The following is a 21,570-nucleotide window of genomic DNA, read 5'->3' as shown; positions in this document are numbered from 1 at the left end:
GTGTGTGTGTGTGTGTGTGTGTGTGTGTGTGTGTGTGTGTGTGTGTGTATCTATCTATATCTTTAACTGTTTTTTGTTTCAATCATCCAGGTCTGATCAATACAATGCAACCAGTATGACTGCAATTTGCTTCTTTCAACCGACTAAGCAAATTTTAGAAGGAAAATTCATTTTCACCTTGGTTTGCAGATTTCAGGATGGACCTTAAGATTTAGTGTTCCAACCCGCAAGGAATCCAACAGGTTGTTGTTTCTCCAATTGCGGGTGAATTGATCATGTAAAACAGGCATATAGTGGGATAAAAGAGAAGGAAACGCTCATTTGAAGTTTACCAGCTATCTGGGTGAACTTGTAACCACGATGTGGCCCAAATTCTCTCTGTTTTTGATACTCAGCAGCAGTGTAGTTCTGCAGATCGGGCATTGGACTGGGCAGCAGGAGACTTGGAGTCTGTTCCCAGCTTGCTACTGACCTGCTCTGGGACCTTGGGTGAGTCACCTCTCTTTCCCCTCCCATTCGTTGTCTGTCTTTGTGGTCAGTACGCTCTCTGGGCATGAGGGGTGAATCGGGGAGCGAGCCTCCTACCCTGGGTAGACAGGCGCATGCCAGCATGCTAAAAATAGCTGTGTGGACATTGGAGCACCGTTGGAGGCTTGGGGTAGCCACCCGAGCTCACGTTCACTCTGCCATCTGGGTCCACGCTCTGGTGGCTAGCCAGAAACTTTGCTGGTGCTGCAACATCAACATAGCTAGTTTTTTGCACGCTAGCATAAATCTGTCTACCCGGGCTGGGCCGCTTGCAGTGTAGACGTACCCAAGGAGGCCCTGATCTTGGCTGGTGATAGTGGAATACAAATGACTAAAAATAACAACTAGTCACTGGAGAAACTCTTGATTTACATCAGTGTAAGACAGACCAGAATCTGGTCCATAAGAGATCGTTTTAAAGAAGCTCAAATACATATTGAGGGCTGGCAATATGATTGATCCTTACTCAGGTTAGTACAACAGTTATTACCCTGGATGCAGGTTTTCCAGGGCATGGATTGGAACATGAAATCGCTCTCTCCATGAGAGGTTTTATTGCAAGGATTCTTGTTGAATCCAAATGAATAAGATAAATGTCTATCAGGGATGGTCTAGACAGTATTTGGTCCTGCCATGAGGGCGGGGAACTGGACTCGATGACCTCTCGAGGTCCTTTCCAGTCCTAGAATCTACGAATCTATAAAACGCCAGTGTGGCAGAAGCTCTCCATGCAGTTTTACGAGCACTAAACCAGCAAACACAAAGTGTATAGGTAACTCCTACATTTCCCCACATCTCCCTCTCCTGGCTTCCTTACTGTGCTTCTCTCAGCTCCCTCTGGTGACATGTCCTTCTTTTACAGTGCTGGACTTCAACAGGCTCAGCTGCACTTAATTAGCTTTGAATTTTGAGCGCTTCCCTGAATTGCCTCCGTCCTGATGGGAAATTAGCTCCAAAACACCAGGTCAATATGTGGCTTGGCAGAGCTTCATCCTAGGACCAGCACTGTGGGTGTGGGTACATGCAGCAGAACTTTGGGGTCCTCTTCGGGTGGTGCCAAAAGATGGAAGCACCTTGTGACACCAGGAAACCGCTCTCAAAATCCATTTGGATCTCTAATTATTACTGGACACATCCTCAGCCAAACGGTAGCTAGGATTTTTTTTTAACTAATTCCGAAACTGATAAAATATCCCTAGTTTCTATCTGCTGCTTTCTTATAAATCACAGTGACATTTCCATTCTCTCCATGGGGGTGTAATAAGCAGATGTGATGAAGAGTTTACATGGCACTGCAATAGATCATCTATCACAACGGATGTACACTGAGCAGATCAAGAGTGAGATTTACTCCCGGGAGCACCCCCCAGAGAGAGATCTCAGGGCTTAGTTAAAGATCATTGTCTCGTTCATCATCTCATCACTGATTTTGGCATCTCTTTCGTCTATATATGATTCTATAGGGAGTGCGGTCTGATAATTAGAGGAGCCAGGACTTCTTGGTTCTACTCCTTGTCTTTTAAATTAAATAAATTATGCCACTGACTGGCTGAGCGACCTTGAGCAAGTCACTTAATGCCCTTTGGGTGACAAGCAAGGGGTTCAGGGGATTGTCTAGGCTTGTGTTTGGCCAAGCCTAAGTTGTCTGAGAGCCTGGTGGCTGGATGGGGTGAGGTATGCCCTGATGGAACAGGTATCAAAGGAATAGCTTCAGAAAAGACCAGGGAAGTTAAAGGGCTGTTCCAGCTACTCAGAGGCATGACTAAGCCAGGAGTCGTAGGTTCTGGTGCTTAGAGCAGCAGCCCTATGCTGTAGGGGCTGTAGCCTGATGCAGACAGCAGAGAGTAAGGGCTCCTCCCCCATGCACATCTAGGAGCAGCAGAGAGAGAAAGAGACAGATGGGCAGATTTACTGAACGTTTATGGGATTAGTATGGGGAGGAGGAAGGTTGGGAGTAGGGTCAGGGCTAGGAGGGCTGAGAAGGGAGGCGGTGGAAAGGCTTGGGGCTCCCATATCGGTGTTTCAAGAGAAGGGGTGACTAGAGGATAGGGGGACAGCACTGTGGATAGGCTGCAGAGCAGCACCTGACTCTGTTGGGGCCATACATTGTGAGACAGCTTTGGGGAGGGAGCGCAGGGGAGAGGAGTTTCCTTTCCCCTCCTAATAGGAGACCCTTGCAGGACCTTCCTTAACCTTGTAGGTCATAGAGAGGTGCAGCCATTCAGCACCTCTGAGAAACCGAATGGGCAGCTAGAGTGGCCATGCTAGGGGAGAGCCATGCCTTCTCCGTCCCAGCCAGGGTCTGAAGTGCACTCGGCATCCTGGTTGCTTTTCAAAGGGCCACCAGCAACACAGCTTGCACCCCCATCCCTCTCCAGGGCCCACGGAGGAGCAATGCCGTTGACAGAAATAGAAAACATACCTGTTCCATGGTTACAATACGGTTACGTGTAATGCAAACACGATGTTAATGGTTTTGGTGGCCAGATACCCAGGATCGAGCCATATCCTGCCCTTGTCCCATGCAGCATTTCCTGGTTAACACACCATATATAGGAAGGAGAAATGGATTTGAACGGAAATCTTGAATTCAAGGGAAAGTTTGGATCCAGATGCAAACTTTGCATCTCATAGAATTTAAGGCCAGAAGGAACCATCATGATCATGTAGTCTGATCTCCTGCACATCGCAGGCCACAGAACCTCACCCACCCACTCCTGTCAGAGGCCCATAACTTCTGGCTGGGTTACTGCAGTCATCAAATCTTGATTTACAGATTTCAAGTGACTGAGAATCCATCTCAAGCCTCTCTAATAGAAAGTGCTTGCCACTGCAACGAAGCCACCTCTGCAGTGAAACACAGCAGCTGTTTAACTGCGCACAGCAATGCTGCTCAACAGTGCGTGATTGGGAGGTTAGAAGCTCAGGGCTATGACTGAGATACCTACTGTCCATCACTTTGTCCTTCCCCAGAAAGGGAAGGCTTGAAGCTAGGTGGCGGTAACAGGCAGTGTGGGAAGGATAAAATTGTAGTGGTGCTTCACCCACTTGAGCAAATATCTGTGGATTAAAGTTTTGTTCTTAAATGTAAGTTTTGTTGTTGTCAAGTGCCGTTAGTTTGTCTTTCAATGGCTCTGTGGTCTAGTGATGAATTAAGACATCTGTGGACCAAATTTGCCCCTAAGTACATGCTTGCAAATCCTACTTTACTCAATGGTCATTGTATGTGTGCATAACTAAGGGTAGATTTTGGATATGGTTTTAAATTGAAGGGAAGGTTATTTGCGTACTTTTTTTGGATTTAAACATCCCGTGAAACTTCCTTAGGATTGCTCAACTTAATCAAAAAATAATTTTTCAAAACCCTCTATGTTCACTAACCTGACCTGGAAGCGAGCAGTTTTTGCACTGCTAATCTAATCCTGATCTATCAATCTGTCCCTTAAACATTCATCATGCTTTGTGGAACAAATTCCATTGACTAACACCAAATTCTGGAAACAAGCCCCTCCGTTCCTGTGAGACAGGAGGAATTTTAAAATACCAGGACACTATCTATGTACAGTGATGCTGGAACAATTTTTATAGTGGGAGTTCTGAGAGCCATTGAACCAAACTGTAAACCCTGTATATAATGGAAACCACGTCAAGCCAGGGGGTGCAGCAACACCCCCGACACCCCCAGTTCCAGCACCTATGTCTATGTATCCACATTTCTAATATACCCATCACCATATGTAGTGAATTCTCTTATAGCTCTTAATGTTTCAGTTTGTTTTTGTATTTCAAACACAACAAATACAGACTTTTTAAACACTATTGTCTCAGTCTTCAAAACGCACCTCTGTCCAAATGCTTCTTAAATCGGGATTCTATTTTGGCTTTGATAATTCTTCTGCGGCTTCCAAGATATGTAGAGAATAATGTGTGAGGGCTGTGGGGATCTACTGTAGGTGTTAATGCATGGAATAAATTCCTAACTATTATAGTCCATAAATCCCATGTGATTTACAGTGCTGCAGTCACTGTTAGCACACTGTCATTTTAGGATATGACAATCATGTTTAACTACATGAGTACACAGACTGGTATGTTCAGAGGCACCTGCTAATAATGAAAGTCTGTTTATATTGGAGTAGAACGAATAACTTCAATGCATTTCAATATATAAACTGCAATTTTGGTTATAGTGAAGCCTTCAATTAAAGTGAAGCTGTCATACATACTGATCATATTGACCTAAAATGCTGCATAAACTCGATGTTTAACAATTTGCTGTAACAGAAAGTAACGTAACGTGGGCTCAAGGTGTCCAGCCTCAGGGCACAGTATCCTTTCTGTTTTTTTCTGTAGTGGCTTTACCCACCTGTAATTGCAGTCGAAGGTAGGAGCCAGAAGATATTTCTTTGCAGACGAGACAGTGGTTGTGTTGTTATGGTATATTATGTTACTTTCCATTAGACCAAAAACTTTTCATCTCTAACCCTAGGAGGTGACCTATAGTAAATACAGTGTCATATTTAGCTTTTGTAAATAGCTCAGTGCTCATGAATGTTTTATAGTGGGGGTAAATATTACGTTCTCTTCACTTATTTACATCCGCACAGCATCACAGAAGACTTGTTGGTATTAAATATTAATCGGTAGCTTCAGTGAATCTATGCTTTTGTCAAAAGTGCATCAGGCCACACATCTTTTTCTGGCCTCACACGTTCCTAAACCACAGGATCTTCTGAAGAAAGAACTGGAAGTGCATTACCAGTGTCTTACCAAACTGTCTCTCAGGGTGGATGGCCACAGTTTCCATTGGCTGATCCCTCTGATGCAACAGAAGGATGGGAAAAAAAATCTCACAGGCCCTTCACTGGGCTATTTGAGAGGCCAGTGGTATAAATGCATGTATCCAATGATTTGGCCTGATCCTGAATTTCTTATACCTCCCGAACCCGTCCCCTGTGTAAGGATTTCATAGATTCATAAAGCCAGCAGGGTCCATTACAGTATCTAGTGTGACCTCCTGTATATCACAGGCCATAGAACGTCACCCAGTTCCTCTTGTATTGATCCCCATCACTCGTGTTTGGATAAAGCACATCTTCCAGAAAGGCCTCCAGTCTCAATCTGAAGACATCAAGAGATGGAGAATCCACCATTTCCCTTGGTAGCTTGTTCTAATGGTTAGTTGCCCTCGCTGTTAAAAACTTGTGCCTAATTTCTAATTTGAATTTGTCTGGCTTCAGCTTCCAGTCACCGGTCCTTGCTATATCTTTCCCTGCCTTCCCTTTAGTACCTAGGCTCCCCGTGAAGGCACTTATACATTGTAATCAAGTCACCTCTCAGTCTTCTTTTTTGATAAGCTCGACAGACTGAGCTTCTTTAGTCTCTCACTGTAAGACATTTTCTTCAGCCCTCAAATAATTTTAGTGGCTCTTCCCTGTGCTCTCTCCCATTTTCCATCAAGTTTTTTTAAAATTGGACACCAGAACTGGGCACAGAATTCCAGTGTTGGTCTCACCACTTATAGAGATACCTGGGTAAAAATCACCACCCCGCTCCCAGCACTACTCTGCTCTTTATACATCCAAGGATCATTAGTCCTTTTTGCCACAGAGCCACACTGGGAGCTCATGCTGAGTTGCTTGTCCACTCTGACCCCTAAATCCTTTTCGGAGTCACTGTTTCCCAGGACACAGGCCCACGTTCTCTAGGTATGGCTTGCATTCCTAGTGTGTTATCCCTTTGCATTGGGCAGCATTAAAATGCTCTTCGCTTGAATGGGATCAGTATTCCAGAGAGAGCAGTAGAAGAGGGAGGGGAGTGGGAAGGAGGTCTATAGGCATGAGATTAGGAGTGGTGCCGTCGGGGGGGTGGGTGGGTGGGAGGGATGCCATGAGGAGGCGGCAGCAGAGAAGGGTGTGACTGTGGGATCTGGTGACCAGATGCCCCGATTTTATGGGGACAGTCCTGATTTTGGGGGCTTTTTCTTATATAGGCACCTATTACCCCCCACCCCCTGTCCTGATTTTTTTTACACTTGCTGTCTGGTCCCCCTAGATCTGAGTTTGTGCTGGCGGGAGGAGGGGGAAGATCAGGATGAAGAAGGAAGAGGAGCAGGTAAAGCTGGTGGGAGCTGTAGTGGCGTGAGGATAATATGGATGGGGGAATGGAGCCAGAGGGGGAATGGGAGGAGGGCTACTGTGATGCAGAAGAGGGAGTGTGGTGAGAACCATGGGTGAGTGGCAGATGGAGAAGATAAACAAACAAGAAGTGGAGTTGGCAAAAGGCTGTGAATCCCCTTCCCCTCTCCCCATCACCCCGGAATTAGGCAACTAGAATGTGCTCCCCAGTCCCGAGAGGGGAAAAGAAGGTGGCCAAGCTCTGGCAGTGGGAGGATCTGGGGGGGGATGACACCAAGGCAAGAGAGTCCCCCTGGTGCTTGAAGCAGGTGTTGCAGCCTGCTGCTCTCACACACCTTTGGTCTATAGCATCCTTTCCCTGGTCAGTACAGATCACCCTGTTGGCTGAGTGCTGATCTGGCTCCCTGCCCTTCTGAGGCGTGACTTGTTGCTCAATCCTTGCTCTAAGTGGGATTGGCTCATTACAATATTCTCAGCTGGGTTGCTTGACCAAGGGTAGTAAAGGTGCTTGTATCATGTATATTTATAAAACCAGTGTAGCACCTGTGACGTTTGCATTAAGCTTTCAATTTGTTCTGCAGGGGGTGGAATTGCTAAATCAACCAGGTGCCAGCGGACTGTGCACATCTGATATATGCTATCATTGCTTTCATTTACCAACTGTTAGAGACAGGTTGTGTTTGCATTCTACCTTAATCAGTGTTAAATTAAAGCAAAGGCAAAAAGATCATTAATTTTTTCCCTTAAGTACCTGCTGGATAAGATTTTCCACTAGTGATTTTTGGGGTGCCTCCATTTTGGGGTATCTAAACCTTAAAGGGGCCTGATTTTTAGAGGATGCATTCCCAGCACTTTCTGAAAATCAAGGGGCTTGAAGGTATCTCAAGTTGCGTACCCAAAATCACCAGTCACTTTTGTGTTGATTTTGACCATTTCTAATTTTTAAAAAAATACTGTACTGTGATTATCTTAAATTTTGAAACAAGCTGGTGTTTTGAATAAGAAAACTGGAATTTTTTATTTTGAAAAGGTCAAAACAAACTGTTCTGGCAATTTCCAAACTTTTAAAAAAAATTATTTCTTCAAGTAGAATAATTTGTCTTAACTGACCCATTCCCACAAAAAGAATTGTTGTTGTTATCTGATCAAAAATGTTTTGTCAAAATTCCCAACCAGCTCTATTGTAGGGCCAGGTCCAAATTTAGATATGGGTGAGATTTTAAAAAACGCTCATTGTCATGAGAGCACTGTTAAAAAACAACAATGAGCCCTTTTGAGAATCCCATTTGATGTGGTTCTTCCTTACAACATGGGACCTCAGAGCCTGACCCAACTTCTGTTCCAATCAACAGAATGACTCCCATTGACCTGAATGGAAGCTGGAGCAAGATCTTGGGGATTAACCCATTGAACTAAGTGATTCCTTCCGCAAAGCACAGAATAAGCAGCCGGGGAATGTGGGTTGACAAGAGTACCCTGCCAATCGAGGGCTATGTATATGCAGATAGCTGGGTATGGAGCTGGGGGAATAATTTGTAATGAATAGTTGCCTTGAAAATGTCTTTTGGAATGCAATAGAATATAATCTTTTTGTAGGCTTTTGAAACCATTCTATAGAATTTAATAGAAAATTATATCCTTGCTATAGAATTCTACAGGATGGGTGAAAAGCAACAATAGAAAGATCTCATTGTCCGTTACATTTTCTAGGAATTTAAAGCAATGTCTATAGAATCTTATTAAATTTCTACACAACCCTCTTAGTTTCATCCTATTAAGTTCTATCGGACTTTTCCGTAAGGATTTATTTGATGAATTTCATCTCTTTTTCTGTTCACACGTTGTCCGTGAACATTGAAATCTAGGGGAAAATCATGTGCAGGAGTATTTTTTGAGTAAGGAGTGCTCAAGATTTAGATACTTTAGAAACCCGAAGAAGTTTGCACTAAGATCTTGATTCAGCAATCTACTTAAGCAGGCATGCAGCTTCTAGCATGTGTCTAGTCCCATGGGCTTCAGTGGGGCTGTTCACAGTTACACCAGTTTTACACTAGTATAACTGCACTGATTTCATTGGTGGTGGTCATGATTCACATGGGTGTGACTGAGTGGAGAACCAGGCCCATTGTGTGTAATAGCATGTTTGCTTTGGGAGGTTATGGACATGCTACCAGTAGAGGGCAGTAGATTTGATGGTGTGTGTACAAATTCCAAGCTGCTGCATTTTTAAAGTATTTATTTGTAAAAGATCTGTTTGTGTTTTGCACCTGCAGAGATGACCTCCATCCGTTCCTTCTGACTCTAAGGCTGAGTGGGGTCACTGACTATGCCCTGGTGTGTATCAGAGAAGTGGTTACTTAGACACAGAGGACAGGTGGTGGAATGATGTTTAAAGGCATTGATTTTACATGGAAGATGCATTCTGCCCTTAATTAACCCCATGAATACCTTCTTTAAATGGCCAGTGTCTAATTTTTCTATGAGATGTTCCCCAATCCATCCAACCAAAAGACCAAGCAGACAAAAAATATACAATAGAAAAGAAAGTCTTTTGGTTTCATTAACTATCTGTTTTTCTGACCTAGGGCCTGCTCCATTGACTTCAATGGCTCTTACTTGGCAAGAAATACGCTCACTGCCCCCCATGAACCAAACCCATTAAAATGATTGCCGAACGCTGAGTGAATAGTGATATAGACATGAGTTTGCCAGGTAACCATCAGCCTGGAGAGGCAATGTAGTTATTTGTAAATAGCTAACAAGTTTTGCAACATCCATTATGCTCTAGAATAGGCCACTACCGAGGACAAACCTACAAAACAACTAAACTGCATTATAGAACCTTTAAGCCCTTTAAAATTTCCTAACCTCCGAAATCTCCTCTTAGGATCCAGTTATGGCATCACAATGTCAAGCGCTAATCTCTCCATTAAAGCCTTTTCACCTATTTCCTCAGCTGCACACAATGTACGTATTTAGACAAAAGCAGCGGCTTTTGGAGCCATTAAAGGCTCAGGCCAAAAGTAAAGATGATTTTCTTATGGCCGAGAATGTCTGTCAGCCAGGGTGGGAAAAATATATCATTCTTTTGCTGACCTTTAGTTAAGATAACCTGTGAGTGTTGGGATTACAATGTTGTGGCTAAGATTACTGTGGTATTTAAATATTATGCTATTAGCCAAATGCTGGCATATATAAACCTGTGATAATTGTCTCTCTCTATTTGCTGTCAGTGCTCTGGTTTTATCTGTCGGATTCAGCTCACAGCTGGTCCTTTAAAATCTCCTCCTCCCTGCTTATAAACAGTTATTTATATTTACAGCATTGAACAAAATCTTTCTTCTTTTGTTTTGTGACCTCGACACACTTTGCTTTAATTTACTGATCAGTGACTGACCCTCCTAATTAAAGCAAATATGTTCCGTTTTCAGGAGGTTATGCTGCATTTTCATCCAGCCTTTCCAGGGTGCGTCCATGTTCAACAGAACTATATTTCAACGTCTGTGATTTATTCCATCCTGATTTTTAACTGCACGGATCCCAGAACTGTGTTTTGTTCCTAGAGTCAATAAATGAGAAGAAAAATGAGGCTCTCTGACTTAAGCAAAGGAAACTGGGTTTACTAGGGACACTACTTTGCTGATAATCGTGTGTAAGAAAAATGTAATTAAGGGCCTGATCCTGCATGCCTGACTCACCCCAAACCGTCAGTGTTTCAGTGGGAGTTTTGCCTTTTGAAGGACTGTGGGATGGGGCCTCAGACAATTTTCAAGGTGGACATTTTTGCTTTGCAATGGGGCCTAATATCCCATTGCCTTTGAGTCACATACACCTCTGTGACGGGAGAGCAAATAACTCCACAAGAGGCAAAGCAATGGGAGAACCTGGCCCAGTGTTTCTGCTTTTGTTTTTCTTATGAAATGTAATAGTGCCTTCCATCTATGGCCACCAAAATCCAGGAATAGAAATGGAGGTGCTTTACTTTTCTAGGTGAGTAACTGGAATGGCTGCTGTATAGGATGCCACAGGGAAGGAGGAGTGGTACCAGGACATTGGGAGGACGCTGAACAAACCAGACGCCAAGAAGCCACTCTGACATACAGCTGCAGAAGGAAGCTAGCTAGCCAGAAGGTAGCCTGTGTCTTTGACCCTGACGATAGGTGGGTGAGAGCTTGGGGCAATGAAAGAGTTGGAGATTGACTGGGGAGAGGCTCTGAACCAGGTTAGTGCACAGGGGTTGTATGTGGTGGTCAGCAATCACCCTGTAACAAAGACTCTGACAGGGGTCAGCTTCATTCACTGTTTAATTGATCAGCACCGAGCGGCACGAGCCCCTGCATAACATAGCTGGTTGTCAGAGCCTCTTAAAGGTACAGTTCCCCACACCGTAGGCCTTTGCCTTGGGGCCTGGCTCCTGGAGTCATTGCATATAGGAAGGAAAAATTCAACTGCTCTTGCACATTTACAGTGTTCAAAATTAACGATACGAGCTCGGGAAAGGGACCAGGCTGTCACTGGGGACAGCTCTGCTCAGTGTGTAGCTGCAGTCCAAAAAGCTAAAATGAAGTTAAGATGGGAAATAATAAAGAGATAATTATAAAGCGTATAATGCAGCCTCACCTGGATACAGTGTGCTGGACGGGTCACTCCATCTCCAAACGGATATTGCAGAAATAGAGAGGGGTCAGAGACAGACACTGAATAACATACAAGCAGTTCTCCGGCTCTTGATCAAGAGAGTTTGAAAAGATTAGGGTTATTTACCATAGCGAGGGCACGAGTGAGAGAGGACATGATAAAAATATATAAAATCATGAATAGCCTAAAGGGAGAAGGTCAAGCTTCAGTTCTCCCTGTCTCACAACAGAAGAACAAGGGACGAGTCAATGACACTGAATGATGGCAAATTCAAAACGGATAAAAGGAAAGACGTTTTCACACAGTGTATAATTAGAGTGTGGAACTCAGGCCTCAGGATGTCCGTAAGGCCAAGAATTTAGCAAGATTCAAAACGGGACAGGACATTTATATGGCTATCAAGAATATGCAGAGTTATTGCTATTAATAACAAAGAATTATTAATCAGAAAGGATATTAAACCTCATGCTTCAGGGCTAAGCCAATCTCTAACTACTAGAGACCAGGATGAGACCTAATGTGGGGACAGAGTATCACACATCTGCCCACTGTGGAGTTCTTACACCTTCTTCTTTAGTGTCTGGCACTGGCCACTGTCAGGAACGGGATATTGAACTGGATAGACCTGGGGTCTGATCAAGTCTAAGGATTCCTCTGTTCTTGTGTCATGTGATTACATCAATGTAAGCTTTCATTAAAAAACACATTTCTAGCTTTTATGGTTGCAAAAAATGTTGATTATGTGGCCCAGGTGTAACTGATGCAGCGCTGTCTGCCTGAGTCTGCAGAGAGCCTGAAACAGTAGCTCTGATATTGTAAATGGTCCCCATACATCTCAATGGAGTGTGAACTCCAAGACCTCCTGCTATGGGGAGCCCCTTCAGCACTACCCTATCAGAGGGTGGAAGAATGCAGAAAACCTCACCCAGTCACTTCCTGCTGCCAGCCCAGCCTTTCGAGCAGGAGGGAGAACCCCTGCTGCCAGCTCTGCTATTCCTGAGGGGAGGAGATACTGCTGCTCCTCAGGGTGTGAAAAGAGCCCCATGCTACTGCCCCTGCCTCTCCGCGAGGAGGGGAGGGCCTCCACATGGGGGATTGGGTCTCAGACCTTACGGCGCCTAGGGCCCCAGATAGCCTTAGCCACCCTTGAAGTGACCCCAGCTTTGTCCACATAGAAAAGTTGTTCTGCACTAACTATACGGATATAGTTAAAGCAGTACAAACACCTCCCCTGCTCCCTGGTGTGGATGCAGTTTTACTGGTATAAAGATGCCTTAGACCAGTCCAGCTATTTCCATATGGGAAGGGGAATAAGTTACAGCATTATAAAGCATCTTTATACCAGTACAACTACATCCACAGTAGGGGTTGTACCAGTATAACTACACTGGTTTAAAAAAACCCCCACATCCCTAATTGACCTAGTCAGACCAGTACAGAAACTGTGTGTCAACCAGGCCCCAGAGACCCTGCCTCCACATAGGGTTAACAGCTCTGGAAGATAGTGTTACAGGGAACTGCTACCCTACTGGCTGTATATGTTTGTGAAGACAGAGCACTGAAGTGATTTGCCCAGGGTCACACAGGGAGGTTGTGGCAGAACTTGAATCTAGATCTTCTGAGTCCCCATTGCATGGCATAACCACAAGATCACCTCTCCTGTCTGACTACTGAGACCCCTCAGATCCTATTAGGCCAAATCCTGAGGTCCTTGTTGACTTTTGACTTAGTCCTTACTCAACCAACCCCACTCCCTCAGAGAACAATAGGAGTTTAAGGTGCTTCAGAAAGGAAATGTTCAGCACCTTGTCTAACTCCCTGCCCATGTTATTTATTGAGTACCAAGCAATGGGAGGCAGTGTGGCCTAGTGGATAAACAACACTGGACTGGCACTCGGGAGACCTGGGTTCTGTGCCTGGCTCTACCACTGTCCTTGGGCAAGTCACTGCCTCATGCTGTGCCTCAGTTTCCCCATCTGTAAAATGGGGATAACGATACTGATTTCCTTTGTAAAGAACTTTGGGATCTACTGATGAAAAGTGCTGTATAAGAGCTGGTATTGTGATAGGATCAGTACCTGTGTGCTGCATGGAGCTTCTGCATTTCCAAGGGCCGGAAGGTGAGATGGTGTTTTCCTTGTAGAAAGCTGTGGACAGTGGCTGTTCTGTCCTAGCCTGTGCTTTTCATAATCTCTCTCTTCTCCTATCTCTCATGTTCCCTGCTGTTTATCAGAATTTTTAGTTGTTATTCTTTACACTGCTGTGGTCTCAGTATCCAGTTAAGTGGAGCCTTATATTAGCCATACTACCTAACAGTGTGACATCTGTGAATGGCTTTCTAATTACACAAATAAATCAGCGTGATTGGAAATTCTTGAGATTTTATTGGGAAGGAAATTTATAGTGATTAAAACCAATTAATTTTGGGTTTCTGTTCATCCAGTGGTCTCGGATGCTTCGGTTTCTACCTGCATTGTCTCAAGGAAGTGGTGTTGGTGAAACAATAAATTAATTGATTTCTGGACGATGTGATAAGTGTAGAATTTTCCAAATGAGTTTGCTATGCATCTTGCATCAGTTGCAGCGTTTCTGTTTTAGCATCTGAAAATATCATTCAGGGCTTTTACTAAAGATTCAGACAGACTGAATGGAATCTTTTTTTAATCAAAATAAAGAACCCTTTTTAATTACTCAGACTCCTTCACAGTTGGAGGTAATAATTGTCTTACGTTCTTAAGTAGCACTGTTATTAGCCTTCCCTAGAGCTGTTCTATTTTCCAGAAGTTAGCAACAGTGTCTGTTGAATGCCAGGATAGAGGATGTGTCAGCTTCAATATTTCTATGTCTTCAATGCAAGCCAGACTCTTCAGTGGTGGGAATTCAATGTATTGAGTCAAGCCTCTTTGTCCTGTGCCAACATTCCCAGAATGTCTACATACAGGAACATCCCGACTGGGCTACAGGAGGCAGGGCACATTTAATAAATAGCAGGGGGAATAGTCAGACCCAGATTTTCAGAACTGTGTGCTTGCAATTGTGCCTGCAAAAATGTGTGTACACCTTGGCAGTTGTATGGCTAATGACCGGAGGTTGCAACTGAGGGGATTGAAGGTGTAAATTGTACGTGTACCGTTTTGTGCTTGTGATTTGGAAAATCTGGCCTAAATCTAGAAAATAAAATCTCCAGTGGATATGGTGGAACTGCTCGGTATGCAATAAAACTTTAATTCCTACAGATAGTGCCATTGGTTTAGGGGGACTGGAGATGAAATAAGATACCAGATTTTGGATGACAGCTGTGTTGAAAAGGCATGCAGGTTGTCCATAGTTTGTTAATAAGCCAGAGTCAAATTGTTTGTTACTCGCAGGTGGGGAATGCAGATAGAGACCATACAGGAAGAAATTTAATTTGTCCCCCTTGTTTAAATTCCCCCAGTATTTCTACAATATTCCTCCCAGACATCTTTGCATTTTCTCAGGACATTTTTCTGCCAATACATCAAGGGATTCATTCTACAGTTGAACCTCAGAGTTACAAACACCAGAGTTAGAACTGACCGGTCAACCACACACCTCATTTGGAACCGGAAGTACGCAATCAGGCAGCAGCAGAGGGGGGGAAAAAAGAAGCAGCAAATTTAGTACAATACTGTGTTAAATATAAACTGCTAAAGAAATAAAGGGAAAGTTTAAAAAAAAAATTGACAAGGTAAGGAAACTTTCTGTACCTGTTTCATTTAAATAAAGATGGTTAAAAGCAGCATTTTTCTTCTGCATAGTAAAATGTCTAAGTTGTATTAAGTCAATGTTCAGCGGTAAACTTTTGAAAAAACAACCATAACGTTTTGTTTAGGTTACGAACAACCTCCATTCCCGAGGGACTCGTAACTCTGAGGTTCTACTGTAATTTTGTGTACTCCAGTATATGCTGGTCTAATACCGTTGACTTCAGTGGAGTTATTCCTGATTTACACTAATGTAAGCGAGAGCAGAATTAGACACCAAGTCCTCAAAAGAAGCTGTTTCTACCAGGCATTGAAACCAATCCTTTAATGTGAGAGGATTTAGATTCCATCACCTACGCAGCAATAATCTCTTATTATATTCAACAGTCTTGCTAATTCAGCCTGCTTCTTGTCTGAATGAGAGAGAGAGAGCTTTTATTTCAGTGAAATTGTCCAAGGGTATTGAACCTATTGGCTGAGGTTGTTGTTATCTTACTATTGTCAGATCAATGGGCATGAGTGGAGGATATGACCAATAACCATGTTATTTCCTTGACACTTCCAAGGAACCAGCCAAAATCAGCCTCCTAATAAAGGCAGAACTTGAGAACCACAAAGAGAGTAATAATACAAGAGGCATGTTCACAGTGGTCAGACTTTTTACCCAAAAGTTTTCCCCGTAATTGAACGTAATAAAAGATCATGACGGAAGAGTCCTTAGTGAAGGTGATATAAAACTGTGGCGGAGAGATTACTGTGCCAATCTGCATGCCTCATCAAAGCCACTCACAATACAGGATGACAGAAAGATGAGGATGGAGCCAGAGCCATAAATCCTGAAGAGGAAATGGTGCATGCTATTATGAAAATGAAGCCAGGGAAAACACCAGGGGTGGATAACGTACCGGCAAAATTGTTAAAAGGGAGTGGTGACTGTGGAACTGGTCTCATGGAAAATTTGCACTGATGCATGGATGACTAGAAATTGGCTGCACAACTGAAAGGAGGGAATATTTCTGTCCTTACCAAAGAAAGGAGAGATTGCAGAGTGTAGTAACGATTGTATGATCTCCCTGATACTTCACACAAGCGAAGTGCTGCTCTACATAATCCAGGATCGCACAAAGCGAATGATAGAAGCAGAACTTACCACCACAATGAGCTAGTTTCAGAGAGGGACAAGGCACACAGAATCAAATTGTGAACATCTATCACATCATTGAACAATGCAGGGAGTACAATCACCCACTGATCGTGTGTTTCATTGACTACCCAAAAGCATTTGATACCGTCCAACATGAGTGTCTTTGGAGGATACTGGCAGACCGGGGGATTCCAAAGCATTTAATTAAACTCATTGCAAGTCTCTACCATCAACAACAGACCACAGTGTGAACAGCAGCAGGCAACAGCAAGTGGGTTTTCCACCGGATGGGGTATGAGACAAGGGTGTAGTCTGTTCCCAAGCCTTGTTATTATGAGACAAACCCTGAAAGATTTTGACAAAATGGAAGGAGATGGGATTTCCATTCATTGAATTACATTGGTGGTTGTAGCAAAGAACATTGTGTCATCAGCATATGTAAGATCAGTTAAGAGGTGTACTTGTTAATTGCTTCCTTTCTACAGTTGCTACAGCTCTTCAAAGGAGGGGCTGGGTTCTAGGATGCTTCCCAGGTGGTAGCATGGAAGTCTGGCCTATGGCTGGGGGGCGGTCTTAGGGCCACAGCAGGAGGCATTCTGGACAGATGGGCGAGGTGGGAGCGTGGGAAGAAGAGAAGTGGAAAGGTCAGGGGAGAGAAAAGGGCAGTAGTTGACACAAGAGGTGACCAAGGCCTAGACAAGAGTTTGAGTAGTGGGGATAGGGAGGAAGGGATGGATTTTTTTAATAAAGCTGAAGAAGCATTGGGATAACTTCCTAATGAAAGGACGAAAATAAGCTGAGATAAGGAGTCATTATTCTGGCATCAGGGTCAACATCCCTAGAAAGTCAGGCTCTAATTTTTTGGGAAGGATCTTCCTCGGTGTTCCACTGTCTTTTTCAGAGGTTTGTGTTGCGGTGGCTCATCCCTGTGGTACTGATTCCCTCTGCAGCTGGTTGGCGTGACTCTGAGGCTGGCTGGAGGGGGTTGTCTGAGAGAGAGATGCTTCCTTCTCCCTCTCTATCCTTCTCCAGGGTTGACCATGCTGCTTCCTGCTGGCCCAGGGAGCAAGGCACCAAGCTCAGTTCATCATCCCTGTGTTGTAGGCAGGTTGTAGTGCTGCCTCCAGACCAGCCTGGGTGTTTTACTCTTTTGCTTCAATTTGAAACATCAGTTAATCAAGCCCTGCAAACAATCTTTGAGGTCAGTAGTAGTCGTACCCTCATTTTATGGATGGGGCAAATGAGACACAGAAAGGTTCTCCCAGCAAATCACTAACGACTAAGGTGGGTCCTGACTCCTAGTCCACTGCTATAACCATATAATCATTTGATTTGGTACCGCAGAGCATTCTGATTGAAAAATTAGCACTATACAATGGAGGTATTTCTACTGAGATTTTGTAGGCATCAGTTCTAAGGCAATGCTAGGCACCATTCAATATTTTTATAAAATCTATCTGGAAGTAAACCTAATACCACTGTTGATGTGCTGATGACACAAGGAGTGGCAAATTATGATGAGGGCAAGACAGTTGTATAGAGTGACCTGGATCATTAGGTAAACTGGGCCTATTCAAACAAAATGCATTTTAATTCAGCCGAATACATGGTCATACAACGAGGAGCAAAGAATGAAAAGGAGTGACTCTGAGAAGAATTTAGGGGTTGTAGTGAACAAACAATTAAACATGAGCTCCCATTGTGGTTCTGAGGGGAAAGGAAGCAAATGAGATCCTTGGATGTATTAGCAGGAGTGCAGCGAGTAAGAATAGGGAAGTGATTTTACTTCTGCATACAGTACTAGTGAGACTGGTACTGGAGTCCTGCAGTTGGAAAAACTGGAGAGGGTGCAGAAAAGAATGACAAAAATGATTTGGGGGCTGGCAAAGATGCCTTACAGTGAGAGCATTAAGGAGCTCAATCTGTTTAGCTTCTCAAAAAAGATTGAGAGATGGCTTGATTATGACTATAAATATATAGATATATTTTTATGGAGATATCCTATCTCCTAGAACTGGAAGGGACCTTGAAAGGTCATCAAGTCCAGCCCCCTGCTTTCACTAGCAGGACCAAGTACTGATTATGCCTCAGATCCCTAAGTGGCCCCCTCAAAGATTGAGCTCACAACCCTGGGTTTAGTGGGCCAATGCTCAAACCACTGAGCTAGTCCTCCCCCTACAATTTTTATGGAGCTATCCTATCTCCTAGAACTGGAAGGGACCTTGAAAGGGGTATTTTAATATTTTAATATTTAATATTTTATATTATTTATTTATAATATTTATTAAAATATTTAATTTTTTAATTAGGAGAAAATATTGGCTACTAAAGGGTTCTTTAATCTAGCAGAAAGAGACATAATAAGAACCAATGGCTAGAAGCTGAAGCCAGACAAATTCAAATTAGAAATTAGATGCAAGTTTTTAACTATGAGGGTGATGAACTATTGGAACGAGTGATGGATTCTCCATCTCTTGATGTCTTCAGGTCAAGACTGGATGCCTTTCTAGACAAGTTTTGGGCTCAATACAGGGGCAACCGAGTGCAATTGCATAGCCCATGTTATACAGGAGGGCAGACGAGGGGACCTAATGGTCTTTTCTGGCCTTAAAAATCTATGAATGAATCTATGAATTGGACTCTCTTTCCCTACTGAGCTGAACATAGAACCCAGGAGTCCTGACTTCAAATATCCATTTTGCAGTGTCTCTTAGACAGCAGCATTGTGGGGGATTTCTCTTCTTCCTCCTGCCTATTATTTGCTAATACTATCATGACTTTCTGGTGTGGGGTTCAAAGCACCAGTGAGATATCGCTGTTTCCCCTGTTAACATCTGCTAAGATCCTAAATGTCAGTATGTAACTGATGCCACAGATAGGTTATCTGGCCTCTGTATTGAGACAAAAATCAAAACTCTGATATTAGTAAAAGGAACAGAACTTCTCATCCACAAATTCTCAGATAATCTTTATGGTTGTAGAAGCAAATCTAGCCAGAATATCAAGTCGTCTGTAGATATCCCAGGATCTGGTCTAACACAAGATCCTGGCTTGCCTGCTTAAACATAATACCAACTGAACTGATCAGCTGAATGTAATATTAATTAATTAATACAATCTTTATACTGGGTGAGGCTCAATTTAGCTGATGTCAGCTCTAGTTCCCAGATGGGACCAGTTTTCAACGTAGCACTCATTTTATACTAACCCATCTAAAGAAAGCCATATGACCAGAAATACTGTGAAACTCAGTATAACTAGACAGAGTTGCTGAGTAGATTTTCCTGTGGGGGTGGGGTAAGTGTAACATGTTGTAATGGTATACAGTTGTTATATTTGTGATATAACTGATTATGTTAATATAAAATGGTTTGGCTTTTAATTCTTCCTCTCTCTGTTGACGCATTTAAAATCTAGATCGAGTTAGAAAATTTTCAATGGAAAATGTCATTTTGTCAAACTCAAAATGCTTCATGGAAATGTGACAATTTAGATAAAATTTCATTTAGGAAAAATATCCAAATGAAGCGTTTCAAAGATGTCAATTCAATATTGGAACAGAACATTTTGAATTTTCATTTCAAAATGGCTTTTCATTTCAAATTTTTAATTTTTTTAAAAAAGGTACAATCTGAATGAAATGTTTAGATTAGATTGAAATGAAATGTTTCCATTGGCCCCAAATGAATTTTTTTGTAAGTTATGTTGAGCAGGAAATTTAGAAATGTTTAGTTTTTATTCTAATTCAGGCCAAAAACAAAATTAGAAATTGTGGAATTTTCCATTGACATGAGAATTCTGCTTTTCACCCACCTCTATTAATATCTGAAACATAACTGACATAGAGAACACTTTCTTTGCAATATAATGGTAAAAGAAAGACAACATAAACTAATGAGATAAGGACTTGAGAGAAAATTAATTGCAATTAGTATTATCAGCTGAATGTCCCTTTGCTTGCATACAGATCAATTTAATTGGATATCTACTTGTTTTAGTATTATGAGGACATGCATATCCTATCCCCTCTGATTTGTCTCTTGTCTAAACAGGGCGTATGTTCAATCTCTATAAACATTTTCATGATGCTAATTATTTTTATTTACTGTTTCTGATCCCCTATTTATTCTAGATCTTTTTTTAGATGGGTTGACCAATACTGAATGTAGTATTTAAGATAGGAGCATCCCATTGGTTTATATAATGATACAGGAATCTTTCTTAGCTGCTATAATTCCCAGGATACATTTTACCTGACATAATTTTTATTGGCTTCGCGAAGGCCGCATTCTTATTTTTGAAGGACAACTGTTACCCATCCTGCTCTTGTTTTTCTAGCATTCACATTTCCCTTTTTTTATGCCGGGGTATACACTTGTTCTCTGATTCTGTAATGGCTGCTTACGTGGCCGCTCTGCTGGTCTAAGGATTTTCGTTTCCTCACTTTTGACTTTATGGGTCATCTTGACTAGTTTCCTTATATTTTAAACCCCCCATCGCTAAAGTTCAGTATGTGGTATTTGGTATGAATCTTCCCCCTAGGAAGGTTATTTTACTTAGTGACTCAACTATAGTTTCTTTTTAAACTGGCTCTTGTGTGTGACTTAGGTCTATATCGAGAACAGCCTCTCCTCTTGTGTTCTCTAGAACTACCAGTTCCAAGAATCCGTTGATTAAGTGTCAACAAATTTCTACTTTAACCTTTGTCCCATTGTTACATATGACCAGTTTCTATCTGGACAGTCGAAATTACCAGCTATTACTGCTTTAACTCTTTGCTCTCCCTTAACATGGTGCACTCAATACCCAGTAAAATATTCCTATTACTTTTTTTGTGTCTCCTTATGACCTGGGTTTGTATCCATGCAGATTCTGCGGTATGGTCATTTCCATTTATAACTGTCATCCCATTGGCTTCTACGGAATCTTTCAGCTATTGTGCCATTCACAGACCTATACCACCTAGCTTGTCCCTCCTGTAGAGTTCCTACTCCGGTAACAGGACCACCCAGAGGGGCAGGCAAGTGGGGCAATTTGCCCCAGGCCCCGGACCCCGCAGGGGCCCCCATGAGAATATAGTATTCTATAGTATTGTAACTTTTTTTTTATGGAAGGGGCCCCCGAAATTGCTTTGCCCCAGGCCCCCTGAATCCTCTGGGCAGCCCTGTCCGGTAATAAAGAATCCCATTGACTTTTGTCATTCCACCATGTTTCAGAAATGCGTTTGTCAGGGTCCCCTTCTACTGGCATGCATGATAGTTCACCTGCTTGTGCTTCTAAGCTTCTCCCAATTTGTAGACAAACAGAGTAGGGCTAGATTCTGATCTCAGGTTGGTGTAATCCTGGAGCAACTCCACTGATTTATTAAAGGATTACAAAGTGTTACTGAGATTACAAT

The sequence above is a fragment of the Terrapene carolina genome, unplaced genomic scaffold (assembly GCF_002925995.2).
Source record: "Terrapene carolina triunguis isolate 2854851 unplaced genomic scaffold, T_m_triunguis-2.0 Scaffold69, whole genome shotgun sequence".
Lineage (NCBI taxonomy): Eukaryota > Metazoa > Chordata > Testudines > Emydidae > Terrapene > Terrapene triunguis.
This window is presented reverse-complemented; position numbering follows the sequence as displayed.